We start from the raw sequence: 18,909 nt of genomic DNA, 5'->3' as shown, positions 1-18,909 counted from the left end.
GCAACCCAAATTGATTCTATCTTTGGCTGTGGTATATGAGAACTTTGGTAATCTATTAGGAATTCAGGAACCCGAGTTTCCTTGAGGTTATGAAACCATTGCACGTTGGACAGTGGGAATTCATAAAGAAGAGAAATATCTATTCTTCAATTTCTTTTATTTTGTAGCACAAAACATGCTTATGTTTGTTTGAAAACAAATAAACTATAATGAAATGCTAAAGTGTGAATAACTCGGAGCGAGTGGCTGCTTGTTTCTGCTGAAAGTCCATAGGCTCAGGCCTATGCCTTTTAAAGAGTGAATAGTAAGGAATATTCTACATTCAATATGCTTATCTTACATAACTTTTTATTATGCAATAAGCAAGCATATGATGAATACAGAAGCACATACAAATTTTTCCTAAAGAAAAGCATGATTTTGTTAGAGAAAATAAAACATACAATTTTGTCATCCTTTTATTTTAACCCATAGAATTGTATTAAATTACTTTTTATAAAGCAGAGAAACAGTCCCACTACTAATATATATATATATATGCATATATATATTTATTCATTTATACAGTAAGTCAGTATGTATTTCTATTATATGAAACTCCAAATTCATGGCCAAAGCTCATTTTAAGAAATAGACACAATTTGAACAGCATTTCACATAGTAATCACATTGTCTTTAATGTTCATTGTCTTGTATCTTATAGAGAATGTTGTTTGAATTTTAAAGTAAACCACATTACCTAAATTTGTAATGAGTATATTTTGTTTACTGTTTTCAGACTATCACAAATACAAACAATGAATTGCACATCTCTCATATTGTAGAGAAGACCAAAAGGTAGAGAAATACCGAGGTCTTGCAAGTCTTTTTGCTAAAGGACACAGACTCAAAAAAAAAAAAAGAACCAAAGTAATTTTTATTGATACATTCAAGAACTTTTTATCTAGGGAAAGGAGTATAAGAGAGAAGGGAATTAAAAAAAAATTGGAAGTGAACTGAAAAAAAGTCACCTTAAACACAAAGCCTAAAATTTCCCTTTTCTTATGAATATTTCAACAGGTAATATGTTAAAATGGGTCAGAAAGTAGCTTCAAGGACAAGTTGAAATTATGCTTAGGTTTTTATCTCAAATTCAATTCCACTAATTATTTTAATAATTGAAGATGTTATCTAAAGCAAGTTGTAAATCAGCTAATTATTTGCTCTGTTTATGTTTTCTATCACATTATACATTTCCATTGCTGTAACAAATTTTACTATTAGGAAGATGCAGGTGTAATGTCTATGTAAAACTAACCAGGAACAAAATCAGTATCAGCATCAGTTAAACAGGTGTATGTATAAACTAGTTAATGGAGGGAAACAAAAAAGACAATTAAAAGGGGTTTGTATCACATATATACTTTCATGGTCTTAGCAAAATTAAAGTTTGGAAAATTGACCTCACTTAAATAATTGCTATATTTGGGTTTTCTGACTCATGGCTGTTTTTAGAGACCCTAGATTTGACTCTTCTCTTTGATTCACGTTTTTGATCTTGTATCTTAAGTGTTCATCCACCTTTCCCTTTCTGTTTCCTATATACCACCAATTTTTTCTTCATCAAAAATGTCGAGCCCAGATGACCCAGCCACTGTTATCCACTGTTTTAACATTGTAGTCATGACAACACTCATTAGAGATTAAACAAGGAAAACACTGAGTGAGTCAGTGACAGAGAGAGGCAGAGAGTTTTGTTTCTTGGTAAGGCCCGGGTCACCAGAAAAAGGGAAGTGGAAAGTATATTTATAGGTATAGTATTGTCAAAGGCATCAGAAAAAGTATGACAGAGGCTGGAACAAACACTGTAATGTACTGATAAGCTTAAGCCCTTGACAACTCCTACTTCTATTTAAGTATGAAACACAATGCATTTACATATTGATATCCTGGGAATAGGGAGACCAATTAAAGAACATTACCCCGACATTACAAAGTGAGGGAAAGAAAGACAGGGGATATACAGTAGATTCATTTTATTTCACCGAGTTAATTTTAAGTCTTGTGAATCTTTCATTGCTGAGAAATATTAGAAATGGGCTCATGTTGGATAGGGCCTTGTATCACAGAAACAAATTTGCTCTTTTAAAAAAAATATCTTTGAGCACTCAATGTTTCTTAAATGTTAAGAAGCACACAGCACCTGCCTGCCAAGATTTTTCAGTCTTATGGAAAAGGACTGGCAGGTACATAGATAATTTTAATACAGTACATTGCAGTACTGTCAGAACACAGAGCAGAGACAACTCATATAGTCTAAGTAGAGAGAAAGTGGCAGCCAAAACATGGAAACCCTCATGGTCATGTTTTTCTTATCAATTTAAATTCTCTAAAATAATTTCCTTCTGGATATTTTTTTCAAATAATCCCACACAAGAGATCCTTCCTCTCTCCAATGTGGAAGGCAAATCCTCTGAAGATTAAACACAGAAATGAAAAGGAAAAACGAGACACATATCCAGATCTGGGATTAACTCAATCCAACAAAGACAAAGAAAAAAGAACAAAGCCTCAAGATGATTGGGATTCTGTTAAACGACCAAGCCTAAGAACAATTGATGTTTATGAGGAAGAAGAAACATCTGTAAGTTTGGAAAAAATATTTGAGGGAATAATTGAGGAAAACTTTCTTAGCCTTGCTAGAGATCTAGACATTCAAACACAAGAAGCTCAAAGAACATGTGGAAAATTTATCACAATAAGATCATCACCTAGACATATGGTTATCAGGTTATCTAAAGTCAAGATGAAGGAAATAACCTTAAGAGCTGTGAGGCAAAAGCATCAGGTAACCTACAAAGGAAAACATATCAGATTAACAGCAGATTTCTTACCAGAAGCCCTACAAGCAAGGAGGGATTTGGGCCCTGTCTTTAGCCTTCTTAAACAAAGCAATTATTAGCCAACAATTTTGTATCCAGTGACAGTAAGCTTCATGAATGAAGGAAAGATACAGTCTTTTCTAGACAAACAAATGCTGAAAGTATTCACCACCACAAACCAACACTATAAGAATTACGAAGAGGAGCTCTAAATCATGAAAGAAATCCTCAAAATACACCAAAATGGAATTTTCTTAAATCATAAATTTCACAGGAGCTATAAAACAAAAACACAATAAAAAAAGAAACAACAAGGTATTCAGGCAACAAATAGCATGATAAATAGTTAAATCCTTAACAAAGTGCTACCTAACCTGTCAAAAAGGTAATCCACTATGATCAAGTAGGTTTCATGCCAGGGATTCAGGGACGATTTAACATATGCAAGTCAATGACTGTGATACAGCACATAAACAGAATTAAAAACAAAAATTACATGATAATCTCGATAGACACAGTAAAAGCATTTGATAAAATGCAGCATCCCTTTATGATTAAAACCCTCAGCAAAATTGGCATAGAAGGGACATACCTTAAGGTAATAAAAGTCATCTGTGACAAACCCACAGCCAACATTATACTTACTGGGAAAAGTTGAAAGAACAGGAAGAAGATTAGGATGCCCACTGCCACCACTTTTAGTTGACAAACTAGTGGAAGTCCTAGCCAGAGCAATCAGACAAAAGAAAGAAATAAATGGTATTCAAAACAGTAAAGAGGAAGTCAAACTCACTGTTTGCTGATGATATAATTGTATACCTAGAAAATCCCAGAGAGTCCTCTAAAAACTCCTAGAACTGATAAAGAAATTCAGCAGTTTCAGGGTACAGAATTAATGTACACAAATTAGTAGCTCTGCTATATACAAACAGCAACCAAGCTGAGAATCAAATCAAGAACTCAGTTCCTTTTATAATAGCTGCAAAATTTAGTAATGTACTTAACCAAGGAGCTGAAAGACCTCTGCAAGGAAAACTACAAAACGCTGCTTAAGGGCCAGGTGCAGTGGCTCATGCCTGTAATCCCAGAACTTTGGGAGGCCGAGGCGGGTGGATCACGAGGTCAAGAGATTGAGGCCATCCTGGTCAACATGGTGAAACCCCGTCTCTACTAAAAATACAAAAAAATTAGCTGGGCACGATGGCGCGTGCCTGTAATCCCAGCTACTCAGGAGGCTGAGGCAGGAGAATTGCCTGAACCCAGGAGGCAGAGGTTGCCGTGAGCCGAGATCGCACCATTGCACTCCAGCCTGGGTAACAAGAGTGAAACTCGGTCTCAAAAAAAAAAAAAAAAAAAAAAAAAAACACTGCTTAAATAAATCATAGTCAACATAAACAAATGAAATCACATCCCGTGCTCATGGGTGGGTAGAATTAATATTGTGAAAATGATCATATTGTCAAAAGTGATCTACAAATTTGATGTAATTTCCAACAAAATACCACCACATTCTTCATAGACCTAGGAAAAAAAATCTTAAAATTCACATAGAACCAAAAAAGGGTTTGTATAGCCAAAGCAAGACATAGCAAAAAGAACAAATCTGGAGGCATCATGTTACCTGACTTCAAACTGTACTATAAGATCATCCATAGTACTGTTATAAACATCATGGTACTGGTATAAAAATAAGCACAGAGACCAATGGAACGGAATAGGGAACCAGAAATAAATCCAAACACTTACAGCCAATTGATCTTTGAAAAAGCAAACAAAAACATAAAATGGACAAAGAACACAGCATTCAACAAATTGTGTAAGGATAATTGACAAACCACATGTAGAAGAGTGAAACTGAACCCTCAACTCTCAAGGGATATAAAAATCAACTCCATATAAATCAAATACTTAACTCTAAGACCTGAAACCCTAAAAATTCTAGAAGATAACAATGGAAAAACTCTTCTAGACATTGACTTCAGTGAAGACTTCTTGACCAAGATTCCAAAAGCAAACACAACAAAATCAAAGATAAATAGATGGGACTTATTTAAACTAAAAAACTTATGCATAGCAGAAGAAACAATCAGTGGAGTAAACAGACAACCCACACAGTGGAAAAAAGTTCTTTGCAATCTATACACCCGAAAAAGGACTAATGTCTAGAATCTACAAGAAACTCCAACAAATCAGCAAAACAAAAACAAACAATCTCATCAAAAAGTAGGCTAAGGACATGAATAGATAATTCTCAAAGAAGATATACAAATGGCCAACGAACATAAGAAAAAATGCTCAACATCACTCATGAAAAGGGAAATGCAAATCAAAATCCACAGTGCAATACCACCTCACTCCTGAGAATGGCCGTAATAACAAACTAAAAATAAATAACAGACATCGGCTTAGATGTGGTGAAAATGGAACACTTTGATACCGCTGGTAGGAATGTAAACTTGTATAACCATTATGGAAAACAGTGTGGAAATTCTATAAAGTACTAAAAATAGAACTACTATTTGATCCAGCAATCCAACTGCTGAGTAGCTACCAAGAAGAAAAGAAGTCATTATATGAAAAAGATACTTGCACAGGCATGTCTATAGCAGCACAATTCTCAATTGCAAAAATATGGAACCATCCTAAATGCCCATCAATTCATGAGTGGGTAAATTATACATACATACATGTATACATGTGTGTGTTTACATGTATATGTAAATATTATATGTGTGTGTTACACATATATGTATATGTGTACATTTTATATACACGTGTGTTACACATATACATATGTGTATATATAAAGCACACACATACATACATATATGTTTTATATATATACATGTTTTACATATATACATATGTGTATATGTGTATATATTTTACATATATACATATGAGTTTATATGTAAAACACATATATACATACATATATATATATATGTAAAGCACACACACATATTTATATATAGGAATACCTCTCAGCCATAAAAAGGAATAAAATAATGGCGTTCACAGCAACTTGGGTGGAGTTGGAGACCATTATTCTAAGTGAAGTAACTCATGAATGTTAAACCAAACATTGTAAGTTCTCACTCATAAGTGGGAGCTAAGCTATGAGAATGCAAAGACATAAGAATAATACAGTGGACTTTGGGGACTTGGGGAAAGGGTAGGAGGGGATGGGTTAAAAGACTATGCACAGGGTACAGTGTACACTGCTCAGGTAATGGGTGCACCCAAATCTCAGAAATCACCACTAAAAAACTTATTAATCTAAACAAACACCACCTCTTCCCCCAAAAACCTATTAAAAAACAAAAATTTTAAATAATGTGATTAAGTGATAGACATCCCTGGGTTTGAATCTCAGAATGCTATTTATTATCTAAATGATTTTGCAAGTTAAATCTCTTAATCTCACTGTGTGTCACTTTTCTTCCCCTGAAAATGGGAATGATAGTGCCTACAATATTAGATTGGTAAGATAGCAGAAAGGCAATAAATATAATAAATAGTTTTTTTCCATGGCACATAGTGGAAATTCAGTTCACTGAAGTATTGCTGAATATGGTTATTATTAAAATGATGAATAAGTTTATTATACAATATTCAGAATACAGGTATTCCTGAATAAGTTTATTATAAAAATGATTAGGAAATCATAATTCTGTAGCTCAGAGTTGATTGATATATGAGGCACTGGGCTCAAAAGAGCCCCTTGAGTGCTGCCCACTTAATTAAAGGAGGACCTCCATGTCATCATCAAATTTGTCTGAGGATTCAGTGGCATTTGCAAAGGGTAATTGTGTTTTACTAGCTGAACTTCTATTTTAGTTACTGTAATTTTACCTAGAGCACAGAAATGCATAGGCGTCTTTATAAAAACTACTGAATTTTCAGGCACAAACAATACCTCATCTGGAGAAAAGCATCTTCACCTTCTTTCTACACATGTGACCAGTTAGGCCACCTTCCCCTTCAGTTAACTGGCTTTAGGTTCTTCCAGAAGCATGTCCCACCAAAAGGGAATGGCTTCCTTTTGTTAATGGAATTTAAAATAATTTCAGATCCTAAGAGGTTGGAAAAAATGGTACCATGTCCTTGCCAGGTTTCCTTTATCTTCACAATAGTAGATATTTTGCCTATAGCAACAAAATCACTTAGAATAATATTATATTAAGGTTAAATTGTTAATTGCTTTTTATTATTAGAAAATGGTACTTGCTTTGGGATAGTCACTATAAAATAAAATCTGGATGTATTTTTATTAGGAAGTGTGATTTAGATGTATTCTTGTTAATGCTAACAAGTAGTCTCACTGTGTCAGCAGAGCTTAGAAATAAATCTTCTTTATGTCCTGTATTTTCTGTGGCTTTTTGGAAGTTCACCTAATTTAACATAGCTGTATTACATGCTAGGCATTGAGCTCTGAGTGGTAATTATGCAAAGTGTTAACTTTGCACTAGATCTGGTGGTAGTTAACACTAAATTGTAAAACATAAATAGCTTCTGTCCTAGGCTCAAACCTGCTAGAAGACAGAGAACCTGGAATTATTCAAAATCTGCATCACACAAGGCAAACCCAAGTTTCCAGAGCTAAGTTGAACACAACGAATAACTTTAGTTGGGAAAAAAAATTTTATAATTGATCATAGCACTGGCCCCCAACCCAAAAGCAGACAACCTTGGTAGCTAGGTATGCCATTATTTATAAATGTTATTTAATCAAGTCTAAATAACTTTAGGTCTTGTAAATGACAGGGCCCACCTTTGTCCTCACACCACCACCTGTCTGAGTGATAGTCTTGCAAACACATGCACAAACACACACACCCCATTATCAAAATAAATTACCTAAAATTTAGTGGCTTAAATAGCACAAATTTATAATCTTACAGTTATATAAGTTTTTTTCTACAGGATCTAGAGAAGAATCCATTTTCTGCACATTTGAGTTGTTGGCAAGATTGAGGTCCTGCCAGTTGTAGGCCTCAGATTTTTGTTTCCTTGCTGGCTGTCAAACAAGGGCCACTTCCAGCTTTAAAAGGCTACACACATTCCTCTTCTCATGATGCCTTCCTCCATCTTTGATTATAGCTAGTACAGATCTAGCACCTTTCACTTTAAATCTCTCCTCCTCCTTCTGTCTCATCCCTCTGAACCAGCAGGAAAGGTGCTCTACTTTTAAAAATGCACATGATTCAGTTGGGTTCACCTGGATAATACAGGATCCCTGTTTTAAGGCCAGATAATTAGCAACTTTAATCCCATCTGCAAAGCGAATTTCCCTTTTATCATGTAAAAAATATGTTTGCAGTTTCTGGGATTAGGATATGAGCATTATTGGAGGGCCATTATACTTCTTACTACAGGAGTGGAGATGAGGATATATGAGGTCGGGGATGGGGGTTGAGAAAGAAGAAAATAAACATAGAGAGAGACCTTTAATTATTTGGCTGGATTCCTTCTATGCCTGGTGCTAGTTTTTCAAATGTATGAAAGTTGCATAAATTTCTCAGCCTCATTTTCTGTTCCTCATATCAAAATACTTAATATCTACCATAACAAACATTTTGGGGGACCAGTCAGGTGTGGGGGGTCAAATGTATCAAGAGAAGAGTTCGTCTATGGTTAACTGGAGAGAGAATTTCTCACCCAAAATAATTAAGATTCCAAAATTTTAAAACATTCTTCTCTACAAATAAAGAACATCTGTGAGATACATTAACTAAAGCTATCATTTGGAGATATTTGACTGCCTCATAAGATTTCTATGAGGCCTAAGTGAAATAAATTTATGTAAGATGAAAACATAAAATAGACACTTTACCAATTTTAGTTTACTTGTTTCCTAAATGTTCTGCCCCAACAATATTTACTAGGTTTTAGAATGTCCAAATAAGAAGAGAAAAAATAAAAATGTAATTTCATTCAGAAATTACTATTCATATCATGCTATTCTCTGACCACCTGGGTTCATTTTTGTTTGATTCTAAACCTATCTGTCTAAATATTTGGACTTTAAAATCCCCATGGTCTCTCATAAGACCCATCAATCACATTCAATCACATCTATATTCATCCATAAAACATAAACATGAAAAAATGGCCAGTATTCAAAATAGCCTTTTATAGAAATCATTTTATTATTCTTTTTGTGAGCTAGTTTTCTAATGTCTTTCTAATCCTCTTTTCTTATTAGTATCGCTGTAGTTGTTAATGCCATATCATTTTGACAACATTTTATTCATTTCATCCTTATTTTCTAATGATTTATAAAAGGATTTAAAATTCTGGATAGGCATGTCTAATAAGCACTATTTTTCTCATGTAGCTTAATAGGCTATAGCCGCCATAAAACCTTTCAGATTTTAAGGCATATTGCTATATATGTTATTAACAGCACATATTTAGATATCCTTAGAAATATATTACATCCAGAATCTACAAGGACCACAACAAATCAAAAAGAACAAAACAAACAATCCCATCAAAAAGTGGGCTAAGCACATGAATAGATAATTCTCAAAAGAAGATATACAAATGGCCAATAAGCATATGAAAAAAATGCTAAACATCGCTAATGATCAGGGCATTTCAAAACCACAACGTGATACCACCTCACTTCTGAAAGACCATCAAAAAAAAATAATATATGTAGGCAGGGATGTGGTGAAAAGTGAACACTTTTAAACTGTTGGTGGGAATGTAAACTAGTACAACCACTATGGAAAACAGTAGGTAGATTTCTTAAAGAACTAAAACTGTAACTACCATTCAATCCAGAAATTCTACTGGAAAAGACGTCATTATACAAAAAAGATACTTAAACATGCATATTTATAGCAGCACAATTCATAATTGCAAAAACATGGAACCAGCTCAAATGCCCATCAATCTATGAGTGAATAAAGAAATTATTATACACATATATATGTTACTATGGAATAATACTCAGCTATAAAAAGGAACAAAATAATGGCATTCATAGCGACCTGGATGGAATAGGAGACCGTTGTTCTAAGTTTAAGTGAAATAACTCAGAAATAGAAAACCAGTTCTTATTTACAAGTGAGAGCTAAGCTATGATGATGCAAAGACATGAAAATGATACAAGGGATGTTGGAGACTCAGGGGAAAGTGTTGGAAGGTGAAAGATAAAAGGCTACACATTGGGTACAGTGAACACTGCTCAGGTAATGCATGCACCAAAATCTCAGAAATCACCAGGAAATAACTTATTCATGTAACCAAATACCACCTGTACCCCAAACACCTACCAAAGTAAAAATAATTACATATTATTATTTAGTAACCTTCATGTATCATCCTTTTAATTAAACATTAAACAGAGACTTAGGTCAAAATATTAGATGTAAATATGTTTATAATTTTTCCCTTAGAAATGTCTAATATTTTTTCTATTCTTGAATGTTCTCCAAATTGGAAGTTCTTTCAGGAAACAGCTTCTTCTAGCTTAGATCTCAGTAAGACTGAACACAGCTAACAGATTATGGATGATACCTGAGTTTCTCAAGATTGTGTCTCTGTTAGAAATGTAGAGATAAAAATCAAATTCTTGAATTAACTTCCCAGGCAATAAGCATACAATGAAACATTGTCACAGCCTCTGTGGTGTTTTGGAGATTGTCCTGCAATAAGTCAAAAATTATTATAACGATTTTTTTCAATGATGTATAGACACAATATCAGATTAAGGAAGAAGCTTATTCAATATGGGGGATGTGAAAGGAACATAGAGAAACACTCATGAAGGAAGGAGAGGAAGATATCTATGGTTAAAAGAAATTTGTCATGGACTTTTACTAAATTTTATTTGGAATCATGCTTTTAATTTCACCAGAACATTTCTGATTTGCTTCATTTTAAGACTAAAAGCTTAACAAATAATACAGTTAGAAGAAATTAAGAAATTATGTCTATTAAGTTTAAATTTCCATTAAGCTACTTTACTTCTCCAATTCAATGGCTAGGATAACTATATATTATTGGTCAAATCCAAGACACATTTGAGAGTGAATCAGAGACCATTAATAATCACATTGGTACACCAACTGGAAATCAATGTTATCCTGATCAAATCTGAACATATGGACATTCTGTGCTCTTTTTGCTTCCAACTGTTTAAAAACCCCATTTCCTCTTTTGGAATAGCCTATCTCACTGTTCCTGGCTTTATCACTTAGTTATTTTCCATATAGCCTTGCATACCCACTTGACATTTTCAAACTATTTGATATGTCCCGGATATGGCTTCTGAAAACATAATATAAGAATCCCCCCATGGCATGTATCCGTCATTCACAATCAGTTATTGTTCTGCCTGCCCTACCAGACTGTATGAAACATGGACATATAGCACTTTAAGTCTTACCATTATTAGCTCCATGGCCCTGCATAATTTCTTGCCTAGCGTAAAGGCTGGTCAACCATATCATAGAGAGTTCTCATTTCTCAGTCATAAATACATAGGTACTATTAGAGTTCTGTTAAATAGGAAATAATCCAAATAGCAACTTTTCTTGTACCTTCCTTTAAAGTAAGGATAGCAAAGTGCTTCTATTTATATATCCATCTCTCTAAAACGCTTTGAAAACGAACTATTTTAAGACAGGAGGAAGCCAGGATTGTTATGCAGTTCAGAATGATTTGACCATTTCATTGTCTCCACATGTTAAGCAATTCTCTCATTTTTCAAAAATCCAAAGAAACGCTATGGAAAAACAGCTATTGTGCTGGCTAGACAGAAGACAGGTTTTGTTTGGGTGGATATTGCACAAATTCCTACCAACTATCTCCTATTATCTCCACCCCAGAAATTTATATGGAGGTTGGGATGAATGAAACATGGGCACTAATGGTTATAAAACGAATAAAGTTTATTATTCACACAGTAACCATCTAAAGAATCACCAGAGAGAAGGGCTCAAGTTTGATCTGGAGTGAAGCAAGGAAGGTCAAGGGAGAAGAATGATTCTGGTTTTAATTGTACTTAGGAGGTGCGACTAGGGGGAATGCTCTCTCCTAGGCCAGGATGTATGTGCTTTTAACTTGCACCAGCACGGCGGGAGGAAGCCTCAATCTTTCTTATCAGCTTATCCAGTTGTTATGTCAAAGCAAAAGGGTAAGGGTGGACATTGCAAACAGTTAAGGATCAAATATCAAAACTGGACTCTGTCTTTATTGTAGTTCATAAAGCTACTTCTGAGTTTTTTGTTTGTTTAAGACAGAGCTTTGCTCTTGTTACCCAGGCTGGAGTGCAATGGTGCGATCTCGGCTCACCGCAACCTCCGCCTCCTGGGTTCAGGCAATTCTCCTGCCTCAGCCTCCTGAGTAGCTGGGATTACAGGCACGCGCCATCGTGCCCAGCTAATTTTTTTGTATTTTTAGTAGAGACGGGGTTTCACCATGTTGACCAGGATGGTCTTGATCTCTTGACCTCGTGATCCACCCGCCTCGGCCTCCCAAAGTGCTGGGATTACAGGTGTGAGCCACCGTGCCTGGCCCAATTCTGAGGTTTTTATGAAGTAAAGTTAATGCTTTCATTAATAGATACTTTGACAGAAACAAAGAATATTTCAGCAACCCATTTAAACAGTGTTCATTATATATGTGATAAAATAACTGCACATATATGAATTTATTTAATTTGTGTATAATTCTGTGGCATAAGCACATTAAATTCAGAAAGCCAAAGTCAGGAATGTGAAGTGATATAGAAAAGGTCACAAATATACAAGTCAACAGGAGATCTAAAGCCTTTGACTACCAAATCATATAGACATTTATTTACTCTTACTTCCCTCTAGGACTATCTTGAGTTAAATACTTTGGGTTTCTCTTCAAGAGTTAGAATACTTGAGAGCTCTAAATGTCTCATATTTTAAGAAAGAAGAGGAAAATAAATTCTACAGTCTTTCTTAGAGTTTAATACTGCATTTTACCTAACATGCTAACAAAACTGCAGACCATAATATCAAAATATCGGCACCTTTGTTTCCAAGAAGCAAATACTACTGGTTGTTAAATGTTACATAACCAGAGTATTGGTGCCACAATAAGATTTAGGTAGGATACACTGTACTCTGGAAAGGAATCTGCTATACATGCATGTATATTACAAATCAGATTTCCTTTTATGCTGTGAGGTCATGTAAACTGGGTAAACTTTTCACATTTGATTTTACAATTCAAATTTAGGAACACATTTTTTACCTTTGTTTCCACACCTGAGAGGTTTGCTAATGTATAATTCCACTGAGAAAACACACACTGCTCCTATGTGGTCTTAAAGCATCATTAGCATACAGTATATACAACCTGTTCAACTCCTCTCTAAATTATACTATAAATAAATGCAGAGCAGTTACTGTAATTACGGAGTAAATATAACAAATTGACATAATTATAATTAAATTCAGGAAAAGTGGTGAGCACTTTGAAATGTACAAAATTAATTCAAGACCCTTATTGGTGGTTAAAATTTCTCTCTCCTGGAAGAAGCAAAATATGAACCAAGAACTTAGAGGTATAAAAATCAAAGGCTACAAAGCTACTTTCCTGTATAGGGCAAGAAAAATGACCTCAAAGCAAACTTGAGCTCTGTAAGTGTTCACCCAGTTTACATGAAAATGAGCTTAAAATATCTCTTTCGTGCCTACTTCAAGAGATTTGAAAGAAATGTTCAGATAAAACAAGCAAGGGCGAAAGTATGCAATCACATACAATTTTGCCTCATTAATGAGTTTCTAATGAAATTATGGTTGGACCTAGGTTATCTGGAAAATTGTCTCAATTCTCTATCTCACTTTGTACATTAAGAAAGACATATATGACCTTGTATTTCCAGGGTTTTTTTTCCAAATAGTATTGCCTAAACGTTTTCTTGTAATTAACATCGAAAAAAACCCCACCTCTCTGACATTTTCCTTCTCTTCTTACAGACTTGTTTTTTCACACCTTACTTTTCTTTGCTTTGATTTTACAGGAATAAGAAACTTGTAAAAGAAATCCTTCGTGGGTATCCACTATCTTATTTTGCAGTTGCACACAAGATCTTCTTTCAACTGTGTTCATCGGTATGGAGAAGGTGAGTACAGTCCACTCATCCTTGCAAAAGAATGTACTTTAAGATTAATATAAAGAATGTATCATTAATAGCACCTGCAAATTATCTATTATTACAAAGTTCTGTTCGGTAAATGAATGTCAGTGATTAAAGGATATCTTGTGGAAAGAGCTTCAAATGCAGATTTTTAAAACAAAGGACAAAAGGGAAGAAATGAACAAACAAAGGAAAGATGATGATGGCAAAACAACAGTTAATAATGAAGAAAGATGTATGTAGATATAGAGCGACTTAAATTTGTATTTCTAATAGATAACAATGAGTATTGAACATAGATAAATGACAACTACAATGAGTTTCATTGCACAATTTTTATGCATCATTAAATATGAAGAATAAGAGATGAGTACAAAGTCTAAAGACAAATCTGAGTCGATCAAGAATGACAGATGAGGAAGAGGGGCACAGAGGACAAATTTCACTGCATTGGCAAGGTCTGATATTGTGAAATGATTGGACTTCATATGACATGGAGAATTAAGACAGTTAAAATAAACTTGGAAAAGTGTTCAAAGAAACATTCTTGGCTATTTCATTACGGTAAAGACGTTTCTAATATTTTTATTCATTATTCAACCAAAAGAAACTGTTAAGTTAGTAAGGTCAGTGACATAAAACAGTAATAAAAATATTCATCAATATATTCCTTCTATTCTCTTTCTTAATTTATGTACTTGCTCTAATATGAGAAACAGTACAGATAGAAACAACAGCAACAACAACATTTGAATGGAAGAAACCTCCTGTGCCTTGATCTCAGGGAATTGTCACTTGTTCAAATTGTTAAACTATAAAATTCCCACCTCTTAGTGTCTCTATAGGGTGATTTCTCAGATGTTTCAGAAGATCCTCAACATTCATAGTATGCTCATAGCATTAATATTTGAAACCAATCTGGTAGCTCAGAGACCAAAGTTATTTCTGACAATATACTACTACAGTATCACTTGGTTTCGTACTCGGCATCAGAGTCTATTGCTGTCTTCTTATGCAGAAGTTGAAATAAAGGGTCCGTTCCATTTTTTTAAGCTTTCTTTCTATTAAAAAAGTAAAGTTTTTCAATAGGCCCATAGCCCTGAATTGTCATGATTGCCTACAGACTTTATATTTAAGAGACAAACCTGTGGAGCAATTTGTAAAATACATTGGTTTTTATTGTGCTATCATAGCAAGTCCCAATGCAGGCATCTCTGACATAACAAGCTGAACTGGACAGGAGTGGCTGAGAAGAGCCTTTAAAGGGCCATTAAGTGTGTTTATAGTAATGCTGCATCTTATTGCCTCCATTGTTTTATCTCTATGTTTCAGGGCCAGAGAGATGTATTCTACAAACTCTTTATACCAGAGTCATAAGAAATTTTTAAATGCGTGAGAATGCCATATATTGTTCCAAAAAGAAATTCACACAAACCGTGTAAGTATGATGGCAGATAGATCTGATATAAGCCTTTATTTTGTTCCTTAAAGGCGCGAAAAACTCGGGCACAATATTTAGGATACTACAATTGATCTTCCATTTTGACATATAGTCCCGTGACTTTATTGGCTGAGAATGCTGCTAATTTAACTGAGTAATCTTATTAACTCCCAAAGAACTGAAAGAAGTGAAGAACTATGAGCAAAGAAGATAAGAAGACAGATGAGGAAAGAAGGTAAAGGAGAGAATAAAGAGAGTAAAAAAGAATAAAACAAAAAAAGTTAAAAGTGTCTACCTTAAGGAGCACTGTAGCAATCCAATCAACTTTTTGATACATTCCCACAATAACCAAATAAATAATATGTTTATACTACAGTTGCGAAATTAAATTTAGAGACGCTAAATGTCTTACTTTTCTCCTAGTGACATAAGTTATAAACTGTAGAAAGAGCTCAGCTTTCAGACTTTTCACAATAACTTGTCTGCTTTACCCAACGGCAGATCACAAAATGCCGTAATGGTTAAGAGTTAAGAGCCAGTGACTGCCTCAGGTTTCTATTTGTGGTCCTTATGATACAGGATGCCTCTTCATCTTTTGGGATATCAACAACTTATGTAACCAACCAGAGAAGTAATAAAAGAGAAAAATATATGTTACAGAAGTTTCTGTAGTTTCTGTGTAGCATTCTGCATAATTATCATTTTCTATCATCAATTATCTTAAAGTAGGGTTTTACTCTGTTTTGAGTTTAAAACTAAAGTTTTGTGTTATATAAGTGGCTAATAGCTAATACATGTGACTCATTAAATAACAAAAAATGAACTGGAACCTCAGGCTATGTGGTTCTCCTTTCCACTTGAAAACTTTGCATATTCAAAAGAAAAAATATCTCAATTTTGGCAATTGTATTTATTACTCCTAATGTTAAAGTTGCTTAAAATAATTTTCAAGGACCAAAAATATTCTGATAAAAACATATCTTATTGAAATTATTTATATTCCTTATTTTAATTTTGAGTGCAACCTACTGGAAAAACATAAGCTTGTACCTCTAAACCACATAACCTACTTAATTGCCCTTATAGGTCCAGGCTTAGATCATCTCATTGAACCTGTAGGCCATTGGGAAAGTGGTGATTTGAAAGAAATAATCAAGAAAGCATCTCAATTTAGGTTTCATGTTGTAGAAGAACAAGGCAATGGAGAATGATTTTTCCACATCATTCTGCTCTCTTCCTAGAGCCAAAGGAAGATTAAATTATCCCTCTCAGTACAGAGGCAGAATAAAAATAAAATCAAAAAGTGAGTTATGAAATCAACATCTGAGGCCACAGAAGGTTAGAGTAGTAACCCAAAACAGCCTGTGAGACCTACCAAACATTCAGTTATGAAGGGATGAAGGATAACATGCAAAGGAGAACAAAAAGGACAAAAAGAAAGGAAAGTAAAAATAGCATCATGGAGACTGACTATGCAATAGAGTCAGAACAGAGAAACAACAGCAAAATACACACAGCATTGTAATGCAAGTGGTAGCACGTGCAAAAGAATGAGAGAAAATTACCAAAGAAAGAGACAAGGAGAAAAAGGCACAAAAGAAACCAGTGAATAATCATTATTTTTCTTTTTCTTTTCTTTTTTGAGACTGAGTCTCACTCTGTCGCCAGGCTGGAGTGCAGTGGCTTGACCTTGGCTCACGCAGCCTCCACCTCCCTGGTTCAAGTGATTCTCCTGCCCAGCATCCTGAGTAGCTGGAACTGCAGGCTCACTCACCACTGCACCTTGCTAATTTTTTGTATTTTTAGTAGAGGTGGGTTTTCACCATGTTGGCCAGGAGGGTCTCGATCTCCTGACCTCATGATCTGCCCTCCTCAGCCTCTCAAAGTGCTGGGATTACAGGCGTGAGCCAACATGTCCATCCAAAAGTAATCATTTTTGATGAAAACCACATAGCCCTAGTAGGAACTAAAAGTATTATTAAAATATGGGAATTCATAAATTCTCTTGCATAAGCCTAGGAAAATTCCAGAGAACAATGAAAAAGAAAAAGAATCTAGAAAAGCACTAAGGCAGTGCAAGCATAACAATATTCTAGCTACTGTAAATTTTAAAATATACACTAATTCCCTTATGACAAAATTGATAGTTCAAACTTCGTCTCTATTTTACGTAATTTGTTTTTAGTGAATCCCAATTATAAAACACTATTGACTATGAAACAATAATTTTCAACAAAGCTAACAACAAAAGCATAAAAAAAACCTTTTTTTTTTTTGGCTTTGGTTCAAAAAAACCGAACAGAAGTAATTACGAAAAAAGAAATACCTAGAGGCATAAAGACCTGCTGACTTCAAGTCATTGGGCACAGATGGAGAGTCACTGACTTGAGTCCTCTGGACCCCCTCTTTACCATAGACAGGAAGGTATGGAACTGATACTTTAGCAAGGGTCTGTTACTCCATGATGATAATAGTATTTCAAAGAGGCAACACAGATGTTATGACAAGACTCGAGGGTATTGGAGTAAGAAAATGAGAGCTTACATCTGGTTTTTCCACAACCTAGCTCTAAGACCTAGGGCAATTCCTTGAATCTCTGTTATTCTCCACTTCTTGGAGAATATACAGCAGTTGTTATTTTTATGAATAGTGAATATATATTTGTAAGCATACATATATAAAAGCAATACTAATGGTACCTCTCTTATACTAAATGTTTAAGGCCACTATTGGGGAGGTATGAAATGTTACTCTAGAACTGAAAATGAACTGAATGCTGCAGCTTTTAGGTAAAACACCTTAAAAATGGTAACTTAGGTGTCTTTTGCTTTTTCAACTTGTCTGTCAACCTATGTTCTCTATATTTCCCATAAAATTCAAATGTGAAATAAACGGAAAGATTATAAAATGAACCAATTTGAATGCATGAATCAGTTCACATCTCAGTTTTTTTTTAGCAGTTTCTTTTACCATTTAGAGTTCTCATCTCAGATTGTATTATTAGCAAAGACAACTGAACTTTTTGAAGGAAAAAAAGCACTACACAAGTAAAATAAGAAAAATAATTAAAAATTGGATAGCCCAAAAAACAATGAAAGTTATCTCTAGATATTTTAGAATCTAAATAAAAAACACTTCTTTCAGTATGTTTTATTACCCTAAGAAGAGACAATATACAAAAAGAAAAAAGACACAGGATAGAATTATATACAGTCCATATATGAGATACATCTATTATCTGCCAGCTTTTTATAGAAAAAAAAAAAACAATAAAGTTAAAATCAACTACTAGTGTGAGATAAGATAATGGTGAAATGTTTCCTCTCATTTAGTAGTTGTAAATAACATGCACTTTCAAAACATTTGATTTTCTATGTCAGTGTTATTCTGAAAAATTATTGAATATATAACACTCTAAAAAATTGTGATTGAAACCTCTTGTACATCCTTGAAGGAATATCATTTACTCATTAATT

Source organism: Callithrix jacchus, chromosome 7, assembly GCF_049354715.1.
Source record: "Callithrix jacchus isolate 240 chromosome 7, calJac240_pri, whole genome shotgun sequence".
NCBI lineage: Eukaryota > Metazoa > Chordata > Mammalia > Primates > Cebidae > Callithrix > Callithrix jacchus.
This window is presented reverse-complemented; position numbering follows the sequence as displayed.